Source organism: Coregonus clupeaformis, chromosome 34 (genome assembly GCF_020615455.1).
Source record: "Coregonus clupeaformis isolate EN_2021a chromosome 34, ASM2061545v1, whole genome shotgun sequence".
Lineage (NCBI taxonomy): Eukaryota > Metazoa > Chordata > Actinopteri > Salmoniformes > Salmonidae > Coregonus > Coregonus clupeaformis.
Genome location: NC_059225.1, coordinates 17,570,686 through 17,579,592, shown reverse-complemented (window position 1 = coordinate 17,579,592; position 8,907 = coordinate 17,570,686).

Here is an 8,907-nt window from a genome sequence, read left to right as displayed (position 1 = left end):
ATAAGGGAATTTCGTCATTTTTTCACCCAACTTTTGACCTAAATCCAATGACATGGTGAAATTGTTTGTTGATTTCACGTTGAATTCACGTTATTGACTAAACTAAACCAAATATAAAAAAATCAAAACTACACGTTATAATGACGTCTGTGCCCAGTGGGAATATTCTATGTTATGTGCAGCAGAGAGAGAGAACATTGATCATAGAACGTGTGTGTTTTTAGTATAAGGAATATTGTCTGTTCTAAATGCATCAAAGGATCAGGTGTTTGTGTTGTGTGAGACATAAAGCCATGTGAACCAGGAATTCCAGGTATTCCAAATTGGCCTATTTTCTTTTAGAAAGATCTGTCCTCATTTCTCACACTGAATGTACATAGCTGTTGGTTTGGTGTATTATGTTGATGTGTTTCTCTTTTGCCAGATACTTGTTGATCACTAGGACAGTTCAATGTACTTTAGGCCAGGCCAGAGTCAGACATTTAGACATATGGCTCCGGGCCTGGCAATTGACCCTGGGTGTAATACCACTACTAGACAGATGGTGGCACTGTTGTGCTCTACAGATTAGAAAACCCTTCCAGGAATCAACTGACTGTAAACTGGTAGGGAACAAAGGCCTCAGTTTGAGCTTCACTTCACAACAGTGAACAGTCATATTATCACTGAAGAGAATTTAAACTAATTAATATATGTACATAAAATATATATTTATCTGATGTTGAGTCTAAATGGATCTGTCCTTTTTTTCTCCTACTCTGGCAAAAGTTTCAGTGGTGTGTATTGGTTCAGCTAACTCCCTGATCTTAGCACAGTATTGTAATATACTTCCAGGTGAAAAGTGTTCTTCCTGTTAAAAAGAAAAATGTGTGTGTGTGTGCTGTTCCAGTTGAAGAATGCAGTTTGAACCTCCAGGGTGTTTTGAAGCTGAACCGAGAGTGGCACATCTCTTTATTGCTACAGGGTAAAATCACACACACACACACACACACACACACATTCACAGATACATACATACATACATACAATACACACACACACTAACACACGCACTAGAACACACACACACATACTCACACACACACAGATACATACATACATACATACAATACACACACACACACTAACACACGCACTAGAACACACACACACATACTCACACACATTCACGCATGCCAGCTATGTGAGTGTGTGAATTGAATGGTAGCAGAAGGTTTTAGGCAGGAGATGGCATCCCAAATTGAGAATTGGGGAACCTATTCTCATTTTCTATCTTTCACGCTCTCCCTTCTGCGTTCTCTCCTTTCTCGCCTTCTGCCTTCCTCTCTTACCTGCTCTCTCTCTCTACCTCCTATCTCTCCTTTCTTTCTCACACCCTGAAGAGGAAGAGAATAACCAGACCCATCAGATGATCACATGACCTGTCACATGACAGTAGAAGGTGAACAAGTACATGCTCTCTCAACACATCTGATTATGTGAGTGCAAGTGACTGCATGTTAGGGACTGCATGTTAGGGACTGCTTCTTAGGGACTGCTTGTTAGGGACTGCTCGTTAGGGACTGCTTGTTAGGGACTGCATGTTAGGGACTGCATGTTAGGGACTGCTTGTTAGGGACTGCCTGTTAGGGACTGCTTGTTAGGGACTGCTTGTTAGGGACTGCATGTTAGGGACTGCATGTTAGGGACTGCATGTTAGTGTGTTAGTGTGTGTCCCTGACCTTGTGTGGGGAGTTAGTCTCTGTGCCCTGGGGAGTAACCTGTTAATCACTTGCTGCTGGATGATTATTTCAAAAGAAAACAAAACCTACAGAATGAAAAACAAAATGGAGATGTGTGGGAGTCGATGGTGGGTAATGTGAGAGGAGAATGTTATCACTGAGAGTAAAGGTTACATTGTTCACTGCTTCCTGACAGGCAGGGAGGGAGAATGAGGGAGAGAGATGGAGAGATGGAGGGGGGAGTAGGGGAGGAAGAAGTAGGGAAAGGGAGAGTGAGAGAGAGAGAATGGGAGGAAGAGGGGTAGAGAGAGCGAGGGAGAGTGTGCTTCAGGGGAGTGTGTGCTAGAGATCAACATAAAGACAGTCTGTATCAAGCCCCGTTTATAACTGGTTCTAACATGCATCCTTTGTCATGATAGCACAGACTGGAACATGTTCCGGGATTCTTCAGATAGCATTGAGGAGTACACCACATCAGTCACTGGCTTCATCAATAAGTGCATCGATGACGTCGTCCCCACAGTGACCGTACATACCCCAACCAGAAGCCATGGATTACAGGCAACATCCGCACAGAGCTAAAGGGTAGAGCTTCCGCTTTCAAGGAGCGGGACTCTAACCCGGAAGCTTATAAGAAATCCCGCTATGCCCTCTGACGAACCATCAAACAGGCAAAGAGTCAATACAGGACTAAGATTGAATCGTACTACACCGGCTCCGACGCTCGTCGGATGTGGCAGGGCTTGAAAACTATTACAGACTACAAAGGGAAGCACGGCCACGAGCTGCCCAGTGACACAAGCCTACCAGACGAGCTAAACCACTTCTATGCTCGCTTTGAGGCAAGCAACACTGAAGCATGTATGAGAGCACCAGCTGTTCCGGATGACTATGTGATCACGCTCTCCGTAGCCGATGTGAGTAAGACTTTTAAGCAGGTCAACATTCACAAGGCCGCAGGGCCAGACGGATTACCAGGAAGTGTACTCCGAGCATGTGCTGACCAACTGGCAAGTGTCTTCACTGACATTTTCAACATGTCCCTGACTGAGTCTGTAATACCAACATGTTTCAAGCAAACCACCATAGTCCCCGTGCCCAAGGACACTAGAGACTAACTCGTGGCCGTGCTTCCCTATGTAGTCATTTTAACCTGCCTAAATGACTACATAGCACTGACATCTGTAGCCATGAAGTGCTTTGAAACGCTGGTCATGGCTCACATCAACACCATTATCCCAGAAACCCTAGACCCACACCAATTTGCATACCGCCAACAGATCCACAGATTATGCAATCTCTATTGCACTCCACACTGCCCTTTCCCACCTGGACAAGAGGAACACCTACGTGAGAATGCTATTCATTGACTACAGCTCAGCGTTCAACACCATAGTGCCCTCAAAGCTCATCACTAAGCTAAGGATCCTGGGACTAAACACCTCCCTCTGCAACTGGATCCTGGACTTCCTGATGGGCCGCCCCCAGGTGGTAAGGGTAGGTAACAACACATCTGCCACGCTGATCCTCAACACGGGGCCCCTCAGGGGTGCGTGCTCAGTCCCCTCCTGTACTCCCTGTTCACCCATGACTGCATGGCCAGGCATGACTCCAACACCATCATTAAGTTTGCTGACGACACAACAGTGGTAGGCCTGATCACCGACAACGATGAGACAGCCTATAGGGAGGAGGTCAGAGACCTGGCCGTGTAGTGCCAGGATAACAACCTCTCCCGCAACGTGACCAAGACAAAGGAGATGATTGTGGACTACAGGAAAAAAAAAGAGGACTGAGCACGCCCCCATTCTCATCGAAGGGGCTGTAGTGGAACAGGTTGAGGGCTTCAAGTTCCTTGGTGTCCACATCACCAATGAACTATCATGGTCCAAACACACCAAGACAGTCGTGAAGAGGGCATGACAAAGCCTATTCCTTCTCAGCAGCTTCCACCCCCAAGCCATAAGACTCCTGAACAGCTAATCATGGCTACCCGGACTATTTGCACTGCCCCCCCACCCCCACCCCATCTTTTTACGCTGCTGCTACTCTGTTAATTATTTATGCATAGTCACTTTAACTCTACCCACATGTACATATTACCTCAACTACCTCAACTAGCCGGTGCCCCCGCACATTCACTCTGCACCGGTACCCCCCTGTATATAGCCTCCCTACTGTTATTTTATTTGACTTCTGCTCTTTTTTTCTCAAAACTTTTTTGTTGTTGTTGTTGTTTTATTTTACTTTAATATTAAAAAATAAATGCATTGTTTGTTAAGGGCTGTAAGTAAGCATTTCACAGTAATGTCTACACCTGTTGTATTCGGCGCATGTGGCAAATACAATTTGATTTGATTTGATGATGTTGTCCACACTCTGATTGTGCCCACATTTTCAGACAGGTGTAGACGATTAAAAGATGCATTGTGATCAGATCTTCTTGACCACCTCCGGAGGTAGTCAGGCACGCATTGTGTCTGGATATCTTACATATGTAGACAGATCTGGACAGTGAAATCAAATCAAATCTTGTTTGTCACATGCTTTGTAAACAGCAGGTGTGGACTAACAGTGAAATGCTTACTTATATAAGCTGGTGCCTCCCTGTATGCGCATTATTTGATGGATATTCTTAAAAAATTATATGAATTTATTTATTTTAAGAAAATTACTGATGCCATAAGTCAATGGCGCTACCTGTCAATGATTTTAGAGGCCGGCATAATGATGATTTAAATGGTTTGACCATCCAGATATGTTTACACTTGATTGAGGAGGTGGTCAGGAAGACCTTGTCACAATCAGATCACAGTGTGTCCTTTCATTGTTTACAACTGTCTTAATATGTGGACACAATGACAATGTGGACAAGATCAGGACAAAGGGCGCCTGTTATTACCAGGTAGAATAGGGGCTTCTGACTCAGTACAAATGTCCCCTACATTTTGTATGAAATTGTATCTCACTCTCTTCCAGCTGTGTGTGTGTGTGTGTGTGTGTGTGTGTGTGTGTGTGTGTGTGTTACAGCCATGTGGTTGACTGAATTGTTTAGCTGGGAGAGAGTTCTGAGGAGTTCATGTCAACACCAAGGTCAAGAGAGAAAGAGAGAGTTGGAAAAGAAACAGAAAAGAGAGAGTGGGGGAGTAGAGTATTAGTAGTAGTAGTAGTTGTGGTGAGTGGTCTTGAAGGAGTCAGGCGCAGGAGGGTAAATCACAGAATAAAAGGGTTTATTCTGAAAACACAGCGGTATGCAGCAATGCGTTAAACACTCCAGTGTGTAAATCAGGCGCACTGGGAAACAACAAGGCACACAGGGAAATATCCCGGCGATACAAAATACAAGGAGCTCCACCGAGCTAATCTAACCTCCACAATAAACAATCACACACAAAGACAATAGGGCAGAGGGAACACTTATACAGGTACTGATGAGGGGATATGAACCAGGTGTGTGTAATAAATAAGACAAAACAAATGGAATGATGAGATGAGGAGCGGCAGTGGCTAGAAGGCCGGTGACGACGAACGCTGAAGCCTGCCTGAACAAGGAGAGGAGGCAGCTTCGGATGAAGTCGTGACAGTAGTAGTAGTTGTAGAGTATTAGTAGTGTCATGAACCCTGCGTCCTGAGTCTGTTCCTGCCTGTGTTGCCGTTTTTCTGCTCTGAATCTCCTGTTTCCTGAAGGTTCCTGAACGCACCCTGTCCGGTTGCCGGGCGACGTTGCTAGGCGGGTGATCTCTCGATTGCCCGCACCTGCTTCTCATCAGCTTCGGCACACCTGGTCCTGATCATCACCCCTTCATAAGCTCTGACCTGACATCCATTCCCTGCCGGATCGTTAGCCATGAACAGTATGTTTTGTCAGCGTATCAGCCTCTGAGTTACTAGCGTTAGTTTTGTTGTTTTGCACCTTGTTGGCCTGCCGTGTACTTACCTCCGTTTTTTTCTGTCTACAGTCATTCTCCCGGGACCTTCACCCAACCCCTGCCTGGTTGTCGGCGGCTGCCGTGCCATCATTGGATCTGCCACTTCACCTCCACCAACTCATCTCCGCCGCCCGCTCCGTCTCCTGGATTACTCTGCATCTTTTTTGAATCTGTTAATAAATACTCACCTTCGTTCAACTCACCTCGTCCTGGTCTGCTTCTGGGTTCTGTCGTAGTGAACCGTGACAGAACGATCCGGCCCGAAATGAACCCAGCGGACCTGGATTCTGTTCGCCATGCCATTACCCATCAGGAAAAGATGTTGGGACAACACAGCACGGCGCTACAGGCGAGAGCGTTGTCGGTTCGGAACTTTTCTACCAGTCTGACGAAGATCCAGGCTCAGCTCAGTTTGCCAGTGGAGAATTCACCACCGGTTTCACCCCTCTCGCCTGCCGCTTCTGGAGCTGTGCCCTTCCGTGAGCCCAAGGTTCCGACGCCTGATAAGTATGAAGGGGATTTGGGAGGATGCCGTTCCTTTCTTATGCAGTGTGGATTAGTGTTCGATCTACAGCCCCACTAGGCTAGGATAGCCTTTGTTATTGAATTGCTGCGTGGTAGAGCCCTGGAGTGGGCTTCAGCCGTATGGGAACGACAGGACACCTGCATGGCGTCATACCAGGAGTTCACGGCAGAGATGAGGAAGCTGTTTGACCATCCAGTCCGAGGTAAGGACGCAGCTAAGCGCCTGTTTTCTCTTCGCCAAGGAGCTCGCAGAGTTGCCGACTTCGTAATCGAATTCAGGACATTGGCTGTGGAGAGTGGGTGGAATGAAGAGTCATTGCAAGCGGCCTTTTATCAGGGGTTGTCGGAGCAACTCAAGGATGAGTTGATCTCCTATCCGGAGCCTAGTGACCTGGACAGTTTGGTAGCTTTGTCTATTCGGGTGGATAACAGAGTTCGAGAGAGAAGGAGCGAGAAGCAATGGGGCCCGTCCAATCAATCAGCTTCTCGGTTCCCAGTCGGGTCAGGAGGTGGACCAGAACGCGTCGATCATTGTCCACCACACAGGATTAGGGGAGAGGTCCTGCCTCCAGATTCTGAACCCATGCAAGTGGGGCGGCACGGGTTAACCAAGGAGGAGCGCCAACATAGACGTGAGACCAACCGCTGCCTCTACTGTGGGAGTTCGGGACATTACATCTCCACTTGTTCCCAGCGGCCGTCAAACTGCCCGGCTCGCTAAGTTTGGGAGGACTTTTAGCGAGCTGGTTTCAACCTCTCAATACCCCTGTCAGACCCCGTTTCCCGGCTACCTTCATGATCAGGAATCAGAGTTTAGCGATTAACGCTTTCGTCGATTCAGTTGCCGATGGCAGCTTTATTGATGCCGACGTGGTGGAACAGCTGGGGCTTCCCAAGGAGCGATTACCGGAAGCCATTGAAGCTACCACTCTGAACGGCAGTAGTCTGGCACGTATCACGATGAGGACTGAACCGGTTAAGATGCTGTTGTCAGGGAATCATTCTGAGGTTCTCATTCTTCATTCTGCCTTCTCCCCATGTTCCTCTGGTCCTTGGTTACCCCTGGCTGAAAGAACACAATCCCACGTTCGATTGGGTGACTGGCAAGGTAACTAGTTGGAGCATTGATTGTCATGCTAACTGCCTCAAGACTGCCTGTTCCCATTCTGTTCCCAGTCAGGTCATTGAGGTTAACCCCCCAGATTTGTACCTGGTTCCCGAAACATATCACGATTTGGGGGAAGTGTTCAGTAAGCAGAGGGCTCTGTCACTCCCTCCCCACCGACCATATGATTGTGCCATAAACCTGTTCCCTGGAGCTGCCTATCCCAAGGGACGGTTATACAGCATCTCCCGACCTGAACGTGAGGCTTTGGAGACCTACATAAAGGAGTCCCTAGCTGCTGGTCTCATTCGTCCCTCGTCATCACCGCTGGGGGCAGGATTCTTCTTTGTGAGTAAAAAGGATGGCTCTCTTCGACCTTGTATTGATTATCGGGGGTTGAATGATATCACGGTCAAGAACAAGTATCCCCTGCCCTTGATGAGCTCTGCTTTCGACTCCTTACAGGGTGCTACTGTGTTCACCAAGCTGGACCTACGCAATGCGTATCATCTGGTCCGGATCAGAGAGGGGGACGAGTGGTTGACTGGTTTCAATACACCGATGGGTCATTTCGAGTATCAGGTGATGCCGTTTGGAGTGACTAATGCCCCAGCAGTGTTCCAGAGTATGGTGAATGACGTCCTGAGAGATATGATCGGTCTTTTTGTGTTCGTTTACCTGGATGACATTCTTATCTTCTCTAAGGAGCTTTCCAGCCACGTCCAGCATGTCAAGCAGGTTCTGCAGCGATTGTTGGAGAATCGCCTGTTTGTGAAGGCCGAGAAGTGTGAATTTCACGCCCACACTACATCCTTCCTCGGGTACATCATCTCCAGGGGAGAGATTAGGATGGACCAAGAGAAGGTTAGGGCGGTTCTGGATTGGGCCCAGCCCGGTACAAGATTGCAGCTCCAGAGGTTTCTGGGGTTTGCGAATTTCTATCGTAGATTTATCCGTGATTACAGCCGTGTGGCCGCTCCTTTAACTGCCCTGACTTCTAGTACCAGAACCTTCAGTTGGAATCCTGAGGCGGACCGAGCATTTCTGGATTTGAAGAGGCGATTCACCAACGCTGCGATTCTCTCTCAACCTGACACTGCCCGTCAGTTTGTCGTTGAAGTGGATGCGTCTGATGTGGGGGTTGGCGCCATCCTGTCCCAGCGATGCTCCACTGACGGTAAACTCCATCCCTGCGCCTACTACTCTCGTCGTCTTTCGTCTGCGGAGAGGAACTACGATGTGGGTAACCGGGAGCTCCTCGCGGTGAAACTTGCCTTGGAGGAGTGGCGCCACTGGTTGGAGGGGGCGGAGCAACCGTTTGTTGTCTGGACTGACCACAAGAATCTTGCTTACGTGCAATCGGCTAAACGTCTCAACTCCCGTCAGGCCAGGTGGTCGTTGTTTTTTGGACGCTTTAATTTTTCCTTGACGTTCCGACCGGGGTCTAAGAACGGCAAGGCGGACGCCTTGTCCTGGATGTTCTCCAAGACGGAGGAGAGTGGGGCCAAGACTGAGACGATTCTTCCCCGGAACCTTGTCGTGGGAGCCGTTATGTGGAGGATTGAGGAGGAGGTTATGGCGGCCCTTCGGACGCAGCCCGGCCCCGGTAACGGTCCACCCGGTCGGT